A 21,298-nucleotide genomic window follows, 5' to 3' on the forward strand; every position below is an offset into this window, starting at 1 on the left:
GATGAAGTTTAATACAGTGGTACCTCTGGTTACGTACCTAATTCGTTCTGGAGGTCCGTTCTTAACCTGAAACTGTTCTTAACTTGCAGCACCACTTTAGCTAATGGGGCCTCCTGTTGCTGCCGCGCCGCTGCAGCACGATTTCTGTTCTCATCCTGAAGCAAAGTTCTTAACCCGAGGTACTATTTCTGGGTTAGCGGAGTCCGTAACCTGAAGCGTATGTAACCTGAAGCATATGTAACCCGAGGTACCACTGTATGACTATGAAAATGAATAATCTGGAGGAAGGGAGAGGGGATCAAGTTCTGTACACTGCAAAACCTTTCTCTGTAGCTTTCCCATTCATTTTGTTTTCCAGTGGTTTCAATTGTATTGATTCCTTCTTTCCATTCATTATTACTTCATTCATTTTTTTAAATTTCTGTTTCATTTATAACTTTGGTGTTTTCAATTCCAGTAGCGTGGAATTTGCAGGCCTTCTGCTGTGCCACCACACCATTACTCCTGCCAAGATTTGGAGAGATTGGACAATGAGGCTCGGTTTTAGAAGCAATTTAGAAGCCTCCAATTACTTTAAATGGGAAACCCAGCTGCCCTTCTTCTGTTTATAAAATCTGTTTGTTTGCTGGGTTTTTTTTACATCCAAATAGCATTAAATTTACAAGCTTTATAGTACCCCTCTAAAGCATCAGATCTGAAAAAATTCAGATAGATTGGACAAAGTGTCCCCATTTTATGTACAGTTTAGAAAGGCACACAGATGTAACCTACTATTTGAACTAAAAATAGTTTCCAGTTTGTCCGTTTTCCCACTCCCTCACCTCCACCCCTCACTATCACCTTGCTGTGAACTGTACATTGTGTTCCAAAGTATGTATACAATGAAAAACAGTGTCTTCAGCAATTGGAAGCAATGAAGCAAATGGGATTTTGTTTTGCTTTTTCTTCGTTTTTTTGTGACAATGAAAACACAAAAACAAATGGGGCTTCTTTGTATTGCTTTTCATTTCCTTGCAAAAGAAATTTGCATATATTTCACATTGTATAGGTGTAAAAGGCTATTGTGCAGAAACCTTTTCGTTATAACTATGGACCCAATGAATAATTTATAGTCATTGTATACGTAACAACGAGCTTCACTGCAGAGAAGACTGTACTTAGCTAGTTAGGACTGCAGCATCCCACAATAAGAGCAAATTGGAAGAGTGTTTGGGGCTTTGGAATTGATGGGGACCATGGATTAAACCTATTAGACTATTAAAAAAAACCATCGCGAAGGCCTTTTTGCATCCCTCTGTCTTCTATGCTACAGGACATTCTGAGCCTGTAATGCTGACTGAAAGCTTTTTGGACAAAAGCCTTTCTTGCCATCTCCCTCCCAAGTTCTTTAAAGAATGTTTGCAATTAAGTTAATTTAGATAAACCCGAGACCTCCCATCTAGCAAAACATGGCTCCAAGTCAACTTTGAATCGAAGGTGGCAGCGACAGCAGTGGTGGTTGGAGGAAAGATACACTGAGATTCTTATCTTCATTTTTGTAAACAAAACATATTGGAAGAGAGACAGTGAAGTTTGCCCTGCCTCCAGGCCTGCGGCGTTTTTTGTCAGACTGTAATGTACATTCACTCATATTCTTAATGGGGTGCCCTTGGCACTTGGATATCAGTCTTTGGAATTAATCAGATTCTGTCTGACATTAACCCAGAAGTGACTGCAAGGGTGGCTGAGATGTTATCAATAGTATTTAGCAGGAAGAAACTCCAAGGAAAATCCTCATTATTACATATTTTACATGGCTGTTTATTTGCATATATTTTAACATTTTCTATATGGATGTTTTATGGTGACGCTGTGGTCTAAACCACTGAGCCTAGGGCTTGGCGATCAAGAAGGTTGGCGGTTTGAATCCCCGTGACGGGGTGAGCTCCTGTTGTTCTGTCCCAGCTCCTGCCAACATAGCAGTTCGAAAGCACGTCAAAGTGCAAGTAGGTAAATAGGTACCGCCCAGCGGGAAGGTAAACGGCGTTTCCATGCATTGCTCTGGTTCGCCAGAAGTGGCTTAGTCATGCTGGCCACATGACCTGGAAAAACTGTCTGCGGACAAACGTTGGCTCCCTCGGCCTATAGAGCAATATGAGAGCCGCAACCCCAGAGTTGTCCGCGACAGGACTTAACTGTCAGGGGTCCTTTACCTTTTATATTTGCAATGCCTAATAAAGGTTTGGCGAAGTAAATACCGTATTTTTTGCTCTATAAGACTCACTTTTTCCCTCCTAAAAAGTAAGGGGAAATGTGTGTGCGTCTTATGGAGCGAATGCAGGCTGCGCAGCTATCCCAGATGCCAGAACAGCAAGAGGGATTGCTGCTTTCACTGCACAGCGATCCCTCTTGCTGTTCTGGCTTCTGAGATTTAGAATATTTTTTTTCTTGTTTTCCTCCTCCAAAGCTAGGTGCATCTTGTGGTCTGGTGCGTCTTATAGAGCGAAAAATACGGTAAAAAGTAGGATTTAATCAGTTGATAGTGCAATCCTATACTTGCCTATAGAGAAGTCAGTCCTAATAAGTTCAATGGGGCTTAGTCCCATATAAGTGGATACAGGAACACAACCAAAAGCCACTTCCACACTAAACTTTTAAAGCACCATGGCAGTCATGTTCTGGGATCCAATCAGAAGCCGGGATGGCTTCTATAATTCTGGGATGTCCCAGTCAAATTGGGACAGTTGACGGGCATACAAATAGAGAAGACACTATTTATAAAACTGAACGTGACCCATTATCTGATTACCCAGAGGCCCAGAGAGACCCTCACCAGAAAAAAAATGTGAAACTTGGTGATAATTCCACAAAAATTAGTTATCGCAAATTAGTCCAATTCTCACCTGGACAGAATGCATAACATATTCTAAATTATATTCTAGCAGGAGCAATGAGGCTAGATGATCTTATCTCCATAGAATGTTTGTACCATGATGGCTATAGGGCAAGGGTAGTGGTTACATTCAAGGATCAAGAAATAATAAGGCGGGCAGGCAGATGTGCACTCTGTTATGTGTTTCAGAGCAGGCCTGAACATTTGCCATTCTGATACTGCAACCACAGGAACTGGAAAGAGGAACATTTATTGGAGTCCATGGAACAAATACAAATATTTGCATGAAGCATTTGTTTAGTCTTCTTTATATATATAGCTCATGGCCACAATCTATAATGAGCAAAACAACCCATAGACTGTTAAAAACAAAAGCAGATTGCCAACACTTCCATTACAGTGAAGATTATGATGAGTCTCTCTTACTATAGTAGAGCAGATTCAGAAGTTTTCTATTTTTTGTTGTAAACAGGTTTGCCAAATGTCTCCATTTTTAATTTTAATGTCAGCCTTGCTTCTCTCTCTCAAATTGTAAACCACACAATAAGAAAAGAAAGATGGCCACTGGGGTGATTTCATTGCTTTGCAATCCCCTTTCCTCAGTTAAGTGGGGTGTTGGGGGAAAACCTAGGAGACTCCATTTCCTCTGAGGGAATATAATGTTCTTTGTATTTTATATATTTGCAAATGTACAAGATGAGCAAGTATTGCAGGGCAGAGGTGGTGGGGTCAAATCAGAAGCTGGAATGGCTTTGGTGATTCTGGGAATGTCCCAGGAAAATTGGGACATTTGAAGGGTGTGCAGGAGTGATGCAGCTGCATTGTGCAGAAATTATTTGCCTTGGTCCAACATGGGCCAATCTGGATGCATCAGCATCCCAGGAATCTGAAATATACTCAGAGTCGAGAGTGGATTTCATGCTCTTTATTCAGCTCATAGTGGTGAGGAGGGAATGAAAGTCCCCTCAAAGTATCTGCTTTATATACATTATTTACACAATGGGCTGCACGTGATTGGCTAATTCTGGAATTCTCCTGTAGGCCATTCATTCAGGTTGTGGATTCACTTCCGCCTAGAGCCGGATTGGGTGGCTCCTGCAGACCAATCATACTGCTGCATTGTTCTAGGACCAATCAGACTGCTGCATTCTGAATCCTATTGTTCTAGGTCCAATCAGACTGCTGCCTTTTGGATCCTATTGTTCTAGGACCAATCAGACTGCTGCCTTTTGGATCCTATTCAACTCAGTACATAACAGAATCTTTGTGAGAAGCCACCACTATTTAAAGCGGAATCATAGTGCTATAAATGTGTGGAGTGAATGTGGCCTTATTTGCTCGCAACTGGTACAGGAATGGGGTCATTCCTCAGCCCAGAATGGAGAAAAGAGGGCATGAGACAGGGATGAGGTTGGACTGTTTTGCCTACGTGGCAGTCTCACCAGCCTTGAGCCAGCTGTGTTGGCCCAATTTTATGTGCCTAAACGTTTGGCTGTAACTTCTAATAATGTATTGCGAACAAGTTGACAGTAAGCACATGGGACATGGATTTCCCCACTTGGCAGGAATTCACAACACATGATCAGCACAAGCTGTTTTGTGTGAGGAGCAGCTATGTTCTTGCTCACATAAAAAGTTGGGGTGCTCAGCAATGCACATCCATAAAATCCCTACAACATGGGATCGACAAGCAAAACACCAGCCATATGCCACATGCCATAATTGAAATGGCATATGGAGAAAAGCCCATCTTTTAACCATATGTCATTTTAATTATGGCAAAAAAAGAGAAATCTATAACTGCAGATGCGTACAATTCAGGTACAGTGGTACCTTGGGTTACATACACTTCAGGTTACTTACTCTTCAGGTTACAGACTCCACTAACCCAGAAATAGTGCTTCAGGTTAAGAACTTTCCTTCAGGATGAGAACAGAAATTGTGCTCCGGCGGCGCGGCAGCAGCTGGAGGCCCCATTAGCTAAAGTGGTGCTTCAGGTTAAGAACAGTTTCAGGTTAAGAATGGACCTCCGGAACGAATTAAGTACTTAACCCGAGATACCACTGTATAGGAATCCAGGCTTGTGAACATAACAAAGCTAAGGACACATATAGAAGCATTTTTTTATTTTATTTTTTGAGAAATCAGAAGAAGCAGACTAAAGCCTATGTATGCCTGCTTCCTGCCTTGACGTCATGACCTCAGTGGGCTGGCTGACCTATTTTGGAAGGCATAATGGGAGGGTGTTTCCAAATGAGAATCAGTGGACAAGGTTAAGGCCAAAAGTGGCCTTTTAGTTGTTGCACCAAGATTGGGAATGCTCTCCCTAGGAAGGTTTGTCTAGTTCCAAATATCAGGTCTTTTTTCCCCTTTTCTACAACCAGGGTTTTCTTACTTGCCAGGACCTTTTAGATTCTGAATTTTAATCTATGTTATAGTCTAGATTACTAATTTTTCCACTGCTGCTATTTTCTGCTGGCTTTTAATTTGTTGCTTGAATGCATCAACCATGTTAGCTGATGATCTGAAGCACAGCAAATCAATTCCTTAAACAAACAAACATTAAGCTGGCAATTAAACAAATACAAAAATTGGACTGCTTTTAAGATGTAGTACATATGCAGAAAGTGAGCAGAAATAACCTCACCATTCAAAGCCCCAATACTCTCATTAGTTTGTTTTTGTTTTTTTGTTTTAAATTAAAATGCCAAAGGTATTTCTGGTGGTCCAGAAATTTACACAGTTGAACAGTTTTGACAGAGAAAATAATGAGAGTTTAGGTTGGCCTTTGGCAGCCTTACAGAATGTCAGCTACTTAGCGTAATCCAGTAACTGAATTTCCCTCTCTCAAGCTAATTGCTTTACCATAAGGATTAATTTTTTCCCACAAAAACGGCAATGACAATGATCTTTTTAGTTCTATAATAGATCCATGTTATTTATATAATTATGGAATATTATTTTGGTTTGATAATTTCTTTGGATAGAAATATCATCCAAACTATTGTGAAATAGCTTCCATTTTGGTTTGCTCTTGTGGCCTGTGGAAATGCCCTAACAGGGTTGGAAGCTAACTCGCTAAGATCCAACCCACTGCTACCTGCCTCCTTGACCAAACAGAAAGAAAATACTTTCGACCCTTCGTTTCACAGATTCTTATTTCTCACCTCTAGTCCTCCTACCAACCAAAACAAAACAAACCCAGGAGTGGGCATGTGACAGTCTTTGCTTTCACCAACATTGTTGCCTCACAATTCTGGTTCTGTTCTATGGTAGCACTAATATTAGTTACCCAACAAATCTCCAAGTCTCACTTGGTCTTTAAACATTATCTGTGATTGGGACAGCTGGAGTAAATTTTCTATGACCTAACCATGGAGCCTGGCTATGGAAATGGTTCTCATCAAAAAGGGGAGCTGTTGGTTCCTCAGGAAAGACACAGGTGGTTGAGTCATTGAGCCCTCTCTTTTAAGGCATTTTCTATTCAAAGGACTGTCAAGTCCAAATTAAAGACAAAGAACACAATGTGATGAGATTCATCACAATGTTAGATAAATTATAGCCATCATTTCTAAATTATTTTCAAATTTTAGACAAATCTGTCTTCTGTCCCCTTTTTTGGTGCTGTGTAACTGGCCATCCCAGTTACTTAGCTAGAATAACATTTATTCCGCCTGCCAGCCCAACTGTATGATGGGATATGTTTTTCAAGAACCAGGGAGGTGCAACATATTCTGATGAATCCTGAATCCCAGTGAGGGAAGCGGGTTGCCTCAGAAAGATTTTTGGCTCATCAGATGAAAAGCGGGAACTGTATGTAGTGGCTCAAGTTGAAGCAGGGGGCCTTGATGTGCTTTATGGTGCCTTGGCAATCCAGACATTAAAAAATGCTGCAGACAAGGATCCGCTAAAAGCAATGTCTCTAACCCAGAAGTGGCAAATTCTCTCATGGGCAGCCTTCCAGGAGCCTCATGCCAAGAGTGGGCAAAGTAGGACCCTTTTAAATTAAAATTATATCAAAAGCAGAAGGTAAATATGCATAATTACTTTTTTTTGCATTCTGTAAACAAGATACATACACGCACACCATTGTTTATTCACCGTCTGTTGACGTATGTCAAATTGTGGGGAGCACTGGCCCAGTGCAACATTCCACCCTTTCTTAGAGCTACAGCATTTTGAGAGGGTGCCAAATGCATCAGCGAAAGGCTGCTCTTAACTACTCCCAATAGCTATGTCAATGAAGGGTCTTCGCATGACCACCCCATGTATTTAGTGAACACATGAGGATGGAAGAGCACCATGCCCACTGGTCCCATCCCTTGGCAACTTCCCACGCCTCCCAAATGGCTGTACATTGAGCCCTAGCGAGAAATGCTGTACATGTGTGGTTCCTTTACTATCTGAGAGAGCTGATTGGGCAGGAAGCTGTACTTGCAGAGGGCCCACTTTGCACTAACACTGCATTCATGGCTGCCACGGACGCTGGTGGTGCTGTGATCTAAACCACTGAGCCTCTTGGGCTTGTCAATCGGAAGGTCAGCGGTTCGAATCCCCGCAATGGGGTGAGCTCCCGTTACACTGTCCCAGCTCCTGCCAACCTAGCAGTTGGAAAGCACGCCAGTGCAAGTAGATAAATAGGTAGCGCTGTGGCAGGAAGGTAAACGGCATTTCTGTGTGCTCTGGCTGCCATCACTGTATTCCGTTACGCCAGAGGCAGTTTAGTCCTGCTGTCCACATGACCCAGAAAGCTGTCTGTGGACAAATGCCGGGTCACTCGGCCTGAAAGCAAGATGAGCGCCAGAACCCCATAGTCACCTTTGACTCAATTTAACTGTCCAGGGATCCTTACTATTCATGGCTGCTGGCAATGTGGCCATAGATGTGATCCTACCCTGCTCCCCTAGATGCATTCATGGAATCCATGTGTAGAGGTTGTGTGATGAGCCCTATTCATGTTTCCTGACTTGTTTGCTGACTGCACCCCACCCGATCCTATCTATGCCCCAAACTCAGTGAAGTGATCTGTGTAAACTATACAAAGAGGTGTATGTAAAAAGAAAAGAAAAAGAAAATAGTGGGGAAGCCTCAGAACATGTACAAACACATTTGTGCACATCTAAGAGACTCTTTGAATCATAACCCAGAGTCATTTTTAGATGGATGAATGAAATTCACTGAACGGAGCAATTACATCACTGAGAAGCTGGACTGTGGATTCATGCTTTAAAAAAACTGCCGTTCTAAATACATCTGATGGTCACGTGACAAGCTATACAAATGAACTGGAATGTAAGCACATAAAATAAACTTCACCTTGACCTGATTTCCACACTTCACTAAATTTGTTGTAGCAAACTGGTGACACATAGTGGATAAAGAGGAACACATGTCTGTGTTTGGAAACAGAGAACAGATGGTAAACTGACTGATAGAGGCACTGTTATACAAGAGCGCTGTGGATAATTCTGAACTACAAGATCATTTGAAAGCTTACCATGGTGGATAAGAGAAAAGGAATTTTGCAGTAATGTGGAATGAACTCCAAAAATCTATTTTCTCTCTCCTTGGGGTTACAGAGCTGCACGATTCACAAAATCAATTCTTTTTCACTCTTGCCAGTTTTGGGAATCTGGTGAATCAAGGATGCCTGAGTCAGTTCCTACAGATAGTGGACTTTCCACATGATTGGCCAAAATCTGTCTCTCTTGCCTTCCTGATTGCTGGTGTGAGTCAATTTACAGCTGTAGTTGACCATACCAGTCGTGCCATTCAGAATTACTGGTAACAGGTGGGAAAATAGCATGTTTCTTGTTAGACCTAACAGCTTTGCTGAGAAAAACTAAACTTAGAATTTAGTTTCAGTTATATTTGACAGCCTGAATTCTACGGTGCTTCACGATATATACATTGATGGTGTCAGTTCTTGGGAACTTGCTGTAAGATCCATCCATCCAAGCTAAGTACTTTTAGTTCCATCGATTTCAATGGCAAAAGAAAACACATCTCCCCAGTCGATATCAATGGACCTTCAAAACTTGGCTCAACTTTGGCTGCATCATGCCTTTTGGTGTAGACGTTTCTCCCACTGATATTTTGGACAAGTTATTGCAACACTACATAAAAGCCTAAAGCTCATGTCTGCAGGAAATTAGCTATGCATTCCAAAAGACTTTTAAAGTGGAAATCTGGAATCTGCTCTTTTCTGGTCTGCCCAATAATAAAAAAAATAAAAAATATCGTCCAATGAAACAGGAAATAGAAGCTTACTGATCCTTCTTCAGTATATTCAAAACCCCAGACTTTTGATAAGACATTTACGTTTAATCTTCATCACTGGTAGATACATTATTGGTGACTGTGGCAAAGCTTTAGTGGGTAATCTGGCTAAGGTTTTTGTTTTGACAAGAGTGCGTAAGTGAAAATACATGAATGGCTATAGCAGAACTTGTAATACTCATATACTCTGAGGGAATCGCAATAGCCAGGAATGTGTGGCCTTCTGCCCCTTCTGCCCACCAAACATGCAGGTAGGTGAGGTCCTACTGGCTACTGCTGGTAGTAACCTACAAAACACCCCCAAATGCAGACCCTTCAAGAGTCCCTATTTTCCAGGGACAGTCCCAGATTTACAGAAGCCATCCCAGTTTCTGATTTTATCCTGGAACGTCCCGCTTTTCCTGTTTTCAGTGGAGAACTGTTATAGGGTATACAGTTGTGTGGTCCCCAAGCTAACTATACAACATTTAGACGACATCTGAAAGCAGCCCTGTATAGGGAAGCTGTTTAATGTTTTATTATGTTTTTATATATGTTGAAAGTCACCTAGAGTGGCTGGGGGCAACCCGGTCAGATGGGTGGGGTATAAATAATAAAATAATAATAATAATAATAATAATAATAATAATAATAATAATAATAATAATTGAATTGTTGTTGTTGCTGTTGTTTATTCATTTAGTAGTGTCCGATTCTTCGTGACCCCATGGACCAGAGCACACCAGGCACTTCTGTCTTCCACTGCCTCCCGCAGTTTGGTCAGACTCATGTTTGTAGCTTCGAGAACACTGTCCAACCATCTTGTCCTCTGTTGTCCCCTTCTCCTTGTGCCCTCAATCTTTCCCAACATCAGGGTCTTTTCCAGGGAGTCTTCTCTTCTCATGAGGTGGCCAAAGTATTGGAGCCTCAGCTTCACAATCTGTCCTTCCAGTGAGCACTCAGGGCTAATTTCCTTAAGAATGGATGCGTTTGATCTTCTTGCAGTCCATGGGACTCTCAAGAGTCTCCTCCAGCACCATAATTCAAAAGCAACAATTCTTCGGCAATCAGCCTTCTTTATGGTCCAGCTCTCACTTCCATACATTCATACATTCCATACATATATTATTGAATAGGACATCCTTATTTTCATTGGAGAAATGTTGGAGGGTATGCAAATGGGACATTTGAAAAGTAGAAAGGGCCTGCACTAGCCCAGGATCTGTTGGATGCCAAGCTAATCTCATTCACTGCTGCCATGTGAGAACACCAGGCCTGATCTGGGGCTGTTAGCCAGACTAGCTCAAGGCTGATGCAGCAATCTTACCGCCCCCACACTTTTTGCTCCAGCCGCTATGTGAAAGGCTGTGGATGCAGCGCTCTGTGGAAGCCCTGCCAGCAAGAGGCAGGGAAGGTTTGGCTTGCAGCCCATGTCACCAAAACCCACCTCAAACCCCCACAAAAATTCTCAAGCGTCCCTAGTTCAGACAGCTCTCAGGATCCGGTGCTAGTCATCCCTGCTTACTTTCCTTCATGGCCAACTCTGGCAACAAAACAAAACTTTATGGACCTGGGAAAAGCAAAACTCCTTGCAGCGTAAGAACAGAAGGAGAGGCAGTGATGGCTACCAACAGAGATGGCCACAAAAGAGGATTACAGGAGAGGGCTATTGATGGCTACTAGCCACATTGGCTATGCTCTGCTTCTACAGCAATGCTTCTGAATGCCAGTGGCATGGAAACCACGGGAGGGGAGAGGGCTCTTGTGCTCAAATCCTGCTTGCGGCTTTCCCACAGGCCTCTGTTTGGCCACTGTGAGAACAGGATGCTGGACTAGATGGACCATTGGCCTGAGCAAGTAGGCTGTTCTTATGTTGTGTGGCCCATCTAATCCGGCATCCTGTTCTCACAGTGGCCAAACAGAGGCCTGAGGGGGATGACAACCCAGAAGCAAGATCTGAGCACAAGAACCTACGATTCTTACCAGTGGCCACTTACCCCCTTTTCTGGTTGGGCGTCCTGAACCAGCTGAGCCAAAGTTCCACCTACACCAGTAAAGCTGTGGCCATTTTTAATCCAGATCATTGTCTGCTTGAGTTCATCTTATCGCCCCTTAATTTAACCACTTCTGGGGGGGGGAGGGTGGCACTGGGACTAGGACCGCAGCTAGTATTCAGAGGCCTACTGCCTCTGACTGTGGAGGAGCACTAATGTGTCTGCGGTCAGGTCTCCATACCACTAAAAGGGCTCGCCCTTCTTTGCTCTTGGGGGTCCTCACCATCTGAGCCTATCAGCTGCTGTGTCAGCATCTCAGAACAAGCCTACGACGGGCCTGTTCCACAGCGTCTCGAGCAGCATATTTGAGACGCCGATTAGTGTCAGCTGACATTTCTGTGTTGGAACACAAGCACAATAATTGTGGCCAAATGTTTCAAGGCTGTTTTGAAATCCTTCCTCAGCTCAGTGCCTTGAGTTGCAAAACACCCATGGTAGGCTCTTCGTTTCATGTAAAGTGGTGTTCATATGGGAAGGGAACACTTTAAAAGAGACCGCAGTGTTTGTTGGAGCAGTTTTCGCCGCTTGAATCAGCCGAGTTCCCCATTCACGTTTCTCACCTCATCCGATGCAGTGCAAGAACTGGGCTCTCACTGTGTATTGGGCCACTTTGGAGCTGAAGCTGCAGAACATCTGGTTTCCAGGACTGTTAAAATGTGATTCTCTCCCCCCACCCTTCCAAATTCTTTGCAAAAACTGGCAATAACCTATTGGGTGGGAGGGGGGGACCTGGCAGAAATAAGTAATAACAACTGGAAAGAGCTTGGTTAACCACAAGAGCAGCTGATCTGAAAATTGAGAACTGTTCTCAGAAGACATCTTTTGTTCTGAGAACACAATGGCAAAGTAGGGGGTTTCAATTTGTGTGTTATTACTTTCCATTTACCCTTATTAGATTAAAATAAGTTTCCTATAGTGTCGGTGGTTCAGAGGCAGGAACCAGGGAAGCAATGGCATAATTTGCCCCCTTAGGGCAAATCTAGATGCACTAAGAAGACCACTAGACCAAGTTAGTTCTGATGAGGCAGTGGACATGTGAGGCAGTGGATCTGTGCTGAAGCTGGGCCAGTTTGAACCTCATGGTCCATTATTCTTATTATTTTCTTTTTCTTATTCTTATTCAGTTTTATATACCATCATTCATTATAAGATCTCTGGGTGCTTCGCAGAATAAAAGCACCTGCGATTATTAATTGCTGGTCTTCCATACAGGAGCCTGAAGGTCTGCTGCTTCCTTCTCTTCAGCTTTCTTCAGGCATTACTAAATAGCTACAGTAAATATGTGAGGAGAGTTATATGCAGCTGAGCATCCTAGGTCCACTGCCTCAGTTGCCATTTCTGTCAACACAAGAACAGGCCTTCTCTGCAGTGGCTCCCCATCTGTGGAATGCTCTCCCCAGGGAAGTTCGCCTGGCACCTTCATTACACACCTTTAGGCACCAGGCAAAAATGTTCCTTTTTAACCAGGCCTTTGGTTGATCTGATTTACATCCTATGCCCTTTTAAAATGTGTGTGGGGTTTTTTTTGGGGGGGGGGGGCTATTGGGTTGTTGCTTTTATTTTTATTAGGTATTTTGTGATTTTATATCTTGATTTTATTCTGTGAACCACCCTGAGACCCCTGGGTATAGGGTGGTATATAAATTCAACAAATAATTAATAATAATAATAATCTTCCAATGACGGATGGCATGGAAGGCAAGAGTTGGAAGCAGGACACCACCTTGCTGAAACTAAACACCTCTAGGCCTAGTCGGTGCCTGGGAACCATCTGTACACTGCCTTGGGTTCCATGATGGAAGAAAGGTGGGGCTGAGGTGAAAGGAAATGAACAAATAAACTGATCTGTCTCCAACCAAGTTCTACCCAGAGTAGAAATTAATGGACTTAAGTTAGCCATACCCATTAATTTTAACAGATCTGCTCTGAGTATTGAATGCATTTTTTTGAATGTATGGGGGCATTTTGGAACCTGAATTGTGCAGGAGTCTAACATGCCCTCCCATGGCTACAAAAGTCTCCCTGCTACATATTGTTACCTTTGATGTGGAAGGTAACAGAAACAGCAGTGGAGGAGACAGGGTTAGAATGGTCATCCCTGCCTCGCTCCACCCCCCAACCATGTGTTTACTATCACCATTCAGTTATGTCTGGAGAGGAATTACATTTTTCCAAGGATATGTGTTGAAAATGAAGGCAGCTTCACACTTTACTGCAGAAGTATGAGCTAGTGTGGTGTAATGGTTAAGAGCAGGGGACTCGTAATCTGGTGAACCGGGTTCGCGTCTCCGCTCCTCCACATGCAACTGCTGGGTGACCTTGGGCCAGTCACACTTCTCTCTGAAGTCTCTCAGCCTCACTCACCTCACAGAGTGTTTGTTGTGGGGGAGGAAGGGAAAGGAGAATGTTAGCCACTTTGAGACTCCTTCGGGTAGTGATAAAGCGGGATATCAAATCCAAACTCTTCTTCTTCTACTACTAATTAGAACACTTGGTGTCTCTTTGCTGATGGAAGTCTCTTTGATCCCACAGAGCCATCTGCCAGTGGACAGGGACCAAGGCAATCTTTAGGGGGTCTCCCTGCCCTCCACAGCACCCCACAACCCCACTAGAATCTTCTGCAGAAGGTTGGGAGACCCTTCAGAAAAGCATGAAAAGTGGCTTGTGGGTGGGATGCTACAGGGGCAATTGTCAAGATGGCCCCGATCCCAGTTTTACTGATGGAAGGATTGGAGGGGGGGGGCATCATTTGGCAAAAGCATGGTGCCAAACATAGCGTTCAACCCAGAGACGTTTCCTCTGATCCATAGTGTCATAGCCAGTGAAGTCCTACCCAGAGTAGACCCATTGAAACTACTGGACCTAACTCAGGGCTCATCCACACTTCTACTTTTCCTGTGCCTAGAAAGCACAGATCTGAGCAGTTTTGCAGTTTCCATGCAGCTTCCCCTTGGAAAGCATGCTCAGTTCAGTACCACTGAATAGGAAGAAATGGAAATCTGCAGAAAACCTGATTTCTGTTTGGTCCGATTCAGCGGTAAACTCAGAGTTTTCAAGGGGGAAAGTGGCAGGGCAAACGGAGGTATTGATGAGCCCACTGTCGTGTTCATTCATTTCAGTGGGTCTCCTCTGAGTGAGATTAACATTGCATACAACCCATAAATTCTGAATACTGATTTGGAGGTAGAAAGAATCTTTGGTATTCTTCAATTTGATAAAAAACAAAAATAACTAATAATATAGATTCTGTGTTGCTGGAACCGATGTGGTAATGGCACTGTGTAATAATATTCAATGTGAAAACCAGATAGAATCTAATAAAAGTAGCCTGCAAGTTGACATTTAAATAAAATGTTGACAAATGGATGGCTAGATCCACTGTAGCTGAGAAACAAATTCTGCCATCTATATTTATGAGTTCGGGGATCAGTAATCGGCTTTGATGACAATATACAAGAAGCATTTCAAACAAATATCCTGCAGCACTAGTTGCCCTTGGTGTACAGTGTGAGTGATGTTTTGATTCAGAGAGCTAATAGAACAGATTGTGATTTGCAAATCAATGCCAATTTCTCCCTTTGGGCATAAAATTGTGTGGCCTGCGACTGGGGCAAAGGTCTAACAAACAGGAGAATTGAGTTTTCCTCTTGACTAGGAATCTGTATCCTTTGACAAATTATCTGCTTTTCAATGGATTTTGCTACTTACTAAAAACTCCATTTTCTCCCAGCCTGCAGTTATTTACAAGCTTCAAAGTCACCAAATATTATTCTGTGTGTCACATGGAGGCTGCTTTAAGAAGAGTCACTTGACCTCATGACTTTCCAGTCAGCAGAGATTATAGAAATCAATCGCACACGATGTCAATAGAAACAGTCTAAGCTATGCAACTTGGGTCTCTTTGCTTAGGTGAATATTAACTCAGAGTTTCTAAAGCTCCTGATAAAAAATAAACTTTAACGTTCTCACGCACAATAAAATCAAACATGTTACCTATCTTTAGTAGAGTCTATTCCCTTTGCCAGTTCTAAGCATATTGGTCATGATTCAAAAATCACATTGATTGTCATTAGAATGAAGATCTTTTAACTCCTTCTGGTGGCTATTCCTTGTTTTAATCAATTGCCTTTTAGTTTCCTGTCACTTGGCTCTGTTTCAGGTTAATTCTGCTTTCAAAATTCCAGGTTGTCGCCAATTGCCATTTACGTAAAATCCAGAAGATCCATTTGGCCAGCAGCCTGGCAAAGTAATCAAGACTGATTAGTTATCTGTGTTCCTGACTTCTTATCCTGTCCTTTTTTTTTTTTAAATAAATATTTATTAAGGTTTTTACAAAATAAAAAATCCAATAATAATCAACAGTATTACTTTGCTTTAACAAAATTTCATGTCATCCTTGAACTTCCTCACGCCTCCCGCTCCCATTTACATCACTAATAAATTTTTGTCATGCAAATTATCATCTTATTTCCAAATTTTGTGACCGCTTATTTGATTACAATAAAATAATTCTCCTGCAAATTTGTTTCTTTTGATCTCTCTTATCTTCAGTTCCTGATCTATTTTAGTGATGGCCAATTATTTATAACCAAGCATCCTTCTTAATATTCCATTAAATCACAATATTTTTGTAAGTAAGTCTTAAATTTCTTCCAATCTTCTTCCATCCTTTCTTCTCCCAGGTTTCGGATTCTGCCAGTCATCTCCGCCAGTTGCATATAGTCCATCAGTTGCATCTGCCATTCTTCCAGTGTGGGTAGATCTTGAGTTTTCCAGTTCTTAGCCAGTAGTATCCTTGCTGCTGTTGTCGCATACATGAAAAATGTTCTATCTTTCTTTAACACCTTCTGGTCGACAATGCCCAGGAGGAAGGCCTCTGGTTTCTTGGTGAAGGTATACTTAAATACCTTTTTCAGCTCATTATATATCATTTCCCAGAAGGCCTTCACCTTAGGGCAAGTCCACCAGAGGTGGTAGAATGTTCCTTCATTTTCCTTACATTTCCAACATTTGTTATCTGACGAATGGTATATTTTGGCAAGTTTAACTGGGGTCATGTACCACCTGTATATCATTTTCATTACATTTTCTTTCAAAGCATTACATGCAGTAAAATTCAGCCCAGTGGTCCACAACCTTTCCCAGTCCTCAAACATAATATTATGCCCAATGTCCTGTGCCCATTTTATCATAGCAGACTTAACCATTTCGTCTTGTGTATTCCATTTCAACAGCAAGTTATACATTCTTGAAAGTACCTTGGTCTTAGGTTCTAACAGTTCTGTTTCCAACTTCGATTTCTCCACCTGGAATCCTAACTTTTTGTCACTTTTAAAAATTTCCTTAATCTGAGCGTAATGTAACCAGTCTCGCACTTTATCCTTCATTTTCTCCATACTCTGCAATTTCCAATTGTCTCCGTCTTTTTCTAACAGTTCCCAATATTTTGGCCAGTAGGCTTCCATATTGGCTCCTTTTCGGGCCTTAGCTTCCAAAGGTGAAAGCCACCTTGGTGTTTTATTTTCCAGTAAGTCTTTATATTTTGTCCAGACATTAAACACTGCTTTTCTGACAATATGGTTCTTAAAGGCCTTGTTGATTTTAACTTTATCATACCACAAATATGCATGCCAACCAAAAGCATTGTTATAACCTTCCAGATCTAACACATCAGTGTCCTCAAGAAGTAGCCAATCCTTTAGCCAGCAGAAAGCTGCGGCTTCATAGTACAACCTTAAGTCTGGCAGGGCAAAGCCCCCTCTTTCCTTTGGATCTGTTAATATCTTAAACTTGATTCTGGGCTTTTTGCCCTGCCAGACAAATTTAGAAATATCTCTCCGCCACTTCCGGAAACACTCTGTTTTGTCCACAATTTGCAATGTTTGAAACAAGAACAACATCTTAGGCAGCACATTCATCTTAATTACAGCAATTCGGCCTAACAAAGAAAGCTTCAGCTTTGCCCAACTTTCCAAGTCTCTCTTAATTTCAGACCAACATTTTTCATAATTATCTTTAAATAGACTCAGATTTTTGGCTGTTATATTAACCCCTAGGTATTTTACCCTTTTCACCAGTGATAATTCCGTTTCTCTCTGAAACCGTTCTGACTCTGTATCTGTCATGTTTTTCCCTAACACCTTCGTTTTTTGTTTATTTAACTTAAATCCTGCCACTTGACCAAAATCATGTATCAGTTGTAATACTCTTTTCGTACTAGATTCTGGCTCCTGCAATGTCAAAACTAGGTCATCTGCGAAAGCTTTAAGTTTATATTGTTTCGCTCTGACCTGGATCCCCTGCACCAGCCGGTCACCTCTGATCAAATTCAGGAGCACCTCCAGAACTGAGATAAATAACAGAGGGGAAATCGGGCAGCCTTGTCGTGTTCCTTTTTCAATTTTAAATTCTTCCGTTACCACATTGTTAACTATCAATTTAGCTTTTTGTTCTGAATATATTGCGTCAATCCCATTTTCAAAACCCCGCCCCACTCCCATTTCTTTTAGATTTCCCTTCATAAATTTCCAAGAGATGTTGTCAAAGGCCTTCTCCGCGTCTATAAATATCAGCACAGCTTTAGTGTTTATATCTGTTTGCAAAAGTTCCAAGATGTCAATAATGTTCCTTGTGTTTGCAAACATGTGTCTACCTGGGAGAAAGCCAGCCTGGTCCTTGTGAATTACTTCATTCAGAACTTTTTTAAGTCTGTCTGCTAAAACATCAGCAAATATTTTGTAATCCACGTTTAAAAGGGAGATGGGGTGATAGTTCTTAAGTTGTGTCTTTTCAGCTTCTGATTTTGGTATCAACGTGATAAAAGCTTCCTTCCACGATTCCGGCGCCTTCTTTCCCTCCAGAATTTCATTGCTGACCTCCATCAAAGGTTGAATCAGGTAGTCACTCATTGTCTTATAATACTTGGAGGTCAGACCATCTGGTCCTGGAGACTTGCCCAGCTTCATATTCTGAATGGCATGTTCAATTTCTTGTCGTGTTATTTGACTGTTCAGGAGTAGTCTATTTTCTTGTGTAAGTTTTTTAAGACTGTTTTTTTTCAAAAATTGTTCAATCTCAACCTCATTTTGCGGCCCTTGAGTATATAGTTTCTTGAAATATTTCTGAAAAGATTTCCTGATTTCCACAGGGTTCTGAATATTTCTTCCTTCAATTTCTAGATTTGTTACTGTATTCAACTTTTGTCTCTTCTTCAACTGCCAGGCCAGCAGTTTCCCACATTTGTTTGCCGATTCAAACGTTTTTTGTTTCATTGATTTAATCTTCCATTCTATTTCCTGATTTATCAGTTTAGAATATTGTGCCTGATGGAGTTTAATTTCTCTCAGAATCGGCTGCGACTTCGGGTTTCCTCTTAGCTTCTTTTCTAGTTCTTTTATTTTTTCCAAAATCTTATCTTTCTTTTCATTTTGTTTCCTTTTCTTGATAGCATTCTGTTGTATTAAGAACCCTCTCATCACAGCTTTGCTTGCGTCCCAAATTGTTCTTTTTTCCACCGTTGTGTTCAAATTTATTTCAAAATAGTCTTTCAAAACTTTTTGGGCCTTTTTGATAATCTCCTGATCTCTAAATAAATTGTCATTCATCTTCCATCGAAAGGAGCCGGTTGGTAAGAATGTCAAATCCATTTTCAAAGCGTTATGGTCGGAGCAGGTCTTTGGGCAGATTTCCACTTTTCTGACCTTAGGTGCCAGACATCTAGTAATCCATATTTGGTCGATTCTTGTCCAAGTCAGATGTGCTTCAGAGAAGAATGTTCCTTCCTTTTCCAAGGGGTTTCTCATTCTCCAAATGTCAATCCAATCCATGTTGTCTGTCATTTCAAAGAAGGTCTTTGGTAGTCTGCCATCTTTGGTAACTTTTTGGCTTTGCGACTTATCCATGTTAGTTGATACAATCCCGTTCATATCTCCCATCATGATGATATTGTCAAAGTCCAGATATTCCAGCATGCTCTCATGCAACTTCTTATAATATTCCGATTTCCCTTCATTTGGTGCATAAATTCCTAATAACAATATTTTCTCTCCTTGGTGCTGTATTTCGACTGCCAAAATTCTGCCTTGTTCATCTTTAAATAATAATTTGGGTGAAAGGCTCTCCTTTGCATATATCACAACCCCTCTCTTCTTTACTCTGTCCGAAGATATAAATTCCTGGCCGAGTCTTTTATTTACCAAAATTTTTCTGTGGAGCCTAGTCACATGTGTTTCTTGCAAGCAAATAATGTCCAATTGTTCCTTTTTTAATATATGGAAAATTTTCTTCCTTTTCTCGGGAATGTTACAGCCATTTATGTTCCAACTCAGAAGTTGCAGAGACATCCTGTATAAATCTGGTTATTTTTCAGGGGGTGGTACTTTGTCAACCAAGGGTGCCGGTTCCTTTGGTGCTCCAGGCTCCGGCAATGATCCAAGTCCTTTGTGAAGGTCTTCTCCGTACTGGTTCAAAAATTTATCTCTATCTTCCAATGTTCTGATTTTAATCTTCCTTCCTCTAAAAGTAAACGATAATCCTTGAGGGAAGTCCCACCTAAAGATGATTGAGTTGCTCCTCAGTAATTTTGCTAGTTCCGAGTATTCGGATCTCAAATCCAGCAGCTGTCTAGGAATATCCTTATAAATTTCAATTCTTTTACCCAGAATGTCCAGTGAATTTCTGTAATGTAGGCCCAGAATCTTATCCCTTTCCTCCTTTGATCTCAGTGTTATCAAGCAATCTCTGGGTTTGTCTTTTCTTATCAATCTTCCCAGCCTGAAAGCTGATATAATTTTGAAGTCTTTTTCCTCAAGTTTCCACTGCACCGAAAATATTTTGGTCAGGAACTCAGCCAGTTTGTCTTCTTCTACTTCAGATACAGATCTTATCCTTAAATTGGTCTCCCTATTCTTCAATTCAATCATCGAAAGATAGGTCTGGTGTTCACCCACTTGTTTGTTGAGTGGTCTTACCTCTTTTTCCAACTGTCCAAGTCTTTGGCTCGTGTCTTCAACCAATTTCCTGTTTTCCCCTGAAGCCTCCTCCAGTTTTGCAATCGATTGAGTGTTCTGTGCCACTTGCCCAGTTATTCTATTTAGACATTCTGTGTTCTGGTCTATTTTCGCAGTTTGCTCATCGGCCTTTTTGTCCAAAGATTCCACTCTCTTGTCCAAAGATTCCAATTTTTCAAAGATTTTTTCTAGAATCCTGTCCTTTTAGATGGGGAAGCCATTTTGTATTGTGCTGCATTTCCACAGAAGCTATTTCATGTTATGCCACGCAACCATGTAATCTTCTTGTGACTGGTGCCCACAGCACTTTATTTTGGCCCACTGGCCAAAAAGCTTGGCGACCCCTGTCCTACTGCGCTCTTTCTGATTCCTAATGGGATGACACAAAGTATTAAATCAAGGATGGGCAACCTGTGGCCTTCCAAATGCTACTGGACTAGAATGCCCATCACTCCTGACAATGGGCCTTGCTGGCTGGGGATAAAGGGAATTAGAGTGCTTCACAGTCTGGAAGGATAGGTACCCCTCTGTTAAAACCACTATGGCTCATGAAACTTAAAATCAGGTTGAAAAATACACATAATTTTTTAACGTCACTCTTCATTAGTTAAGAAGCCTGCAACTGCGCTTATTTAATCATTTGTATTTATACCTTGCTTTCCCCCCATTGTGAAACTCAAAGCAACAAGCCATCGCTAAGCAGACCCAGACCTGCTTGGCTTCAGCAAGGTGATGACCTCATGTGCCTTCAAACCATGAGCTCACTTTCCTAGTTACTATGTAGAGTATCTCGGAAAGGATATCCTTTCTCCTGGCTAGGAATGACAATTAGGAGGAAGATAGCAGGGTTCACAGCCTATCAACATATAGTTGTGTAATTGGTTTAAGATGTTTCCTCACAGTCAGGGCTGGATTTAGATGAAGAGAGGCCCTAGGCCCCTCCCCAACCCTCACCCTCACAACTAGAAGAAAATGGAAGAGTGTTATAAACAAAATTAAGTGAAGCCAAAGATGATGACGGGTATTTAAAATTCTGCAATTTCTCCTTTAAAGAACATAAGATATTATTGTTAAATACCATGGTGATTTCAAAAAATGCATAAAAT

At 41.6% G+C, this 21,298-nt stretch overlaps 1 long non-coding RNA gene across 1 annotated transcript in view; it reads left to right on the plus strand.

Moving 5' to 3' along the window:
- The window catches only part of LOC309353896, a 356,834-nt gene that overhangs the window by 292,564 nt on the left and 42,972 nt on the right, over window positions 1–21,298 (plus strand). The window lies entirely within an intron of this gene.

This window comes from Podarcis melisellensis, assembly GCF_964234715.1.
Source record: "Podarcis melisellensis genome assembly, chromosome: 12".
Lineage (NCBI taxonomy): Eukaryota > Metazoa > Chordata > Lepidosauria > Squamata > Lacertidae > Podarcis > Podarcis melisellensis.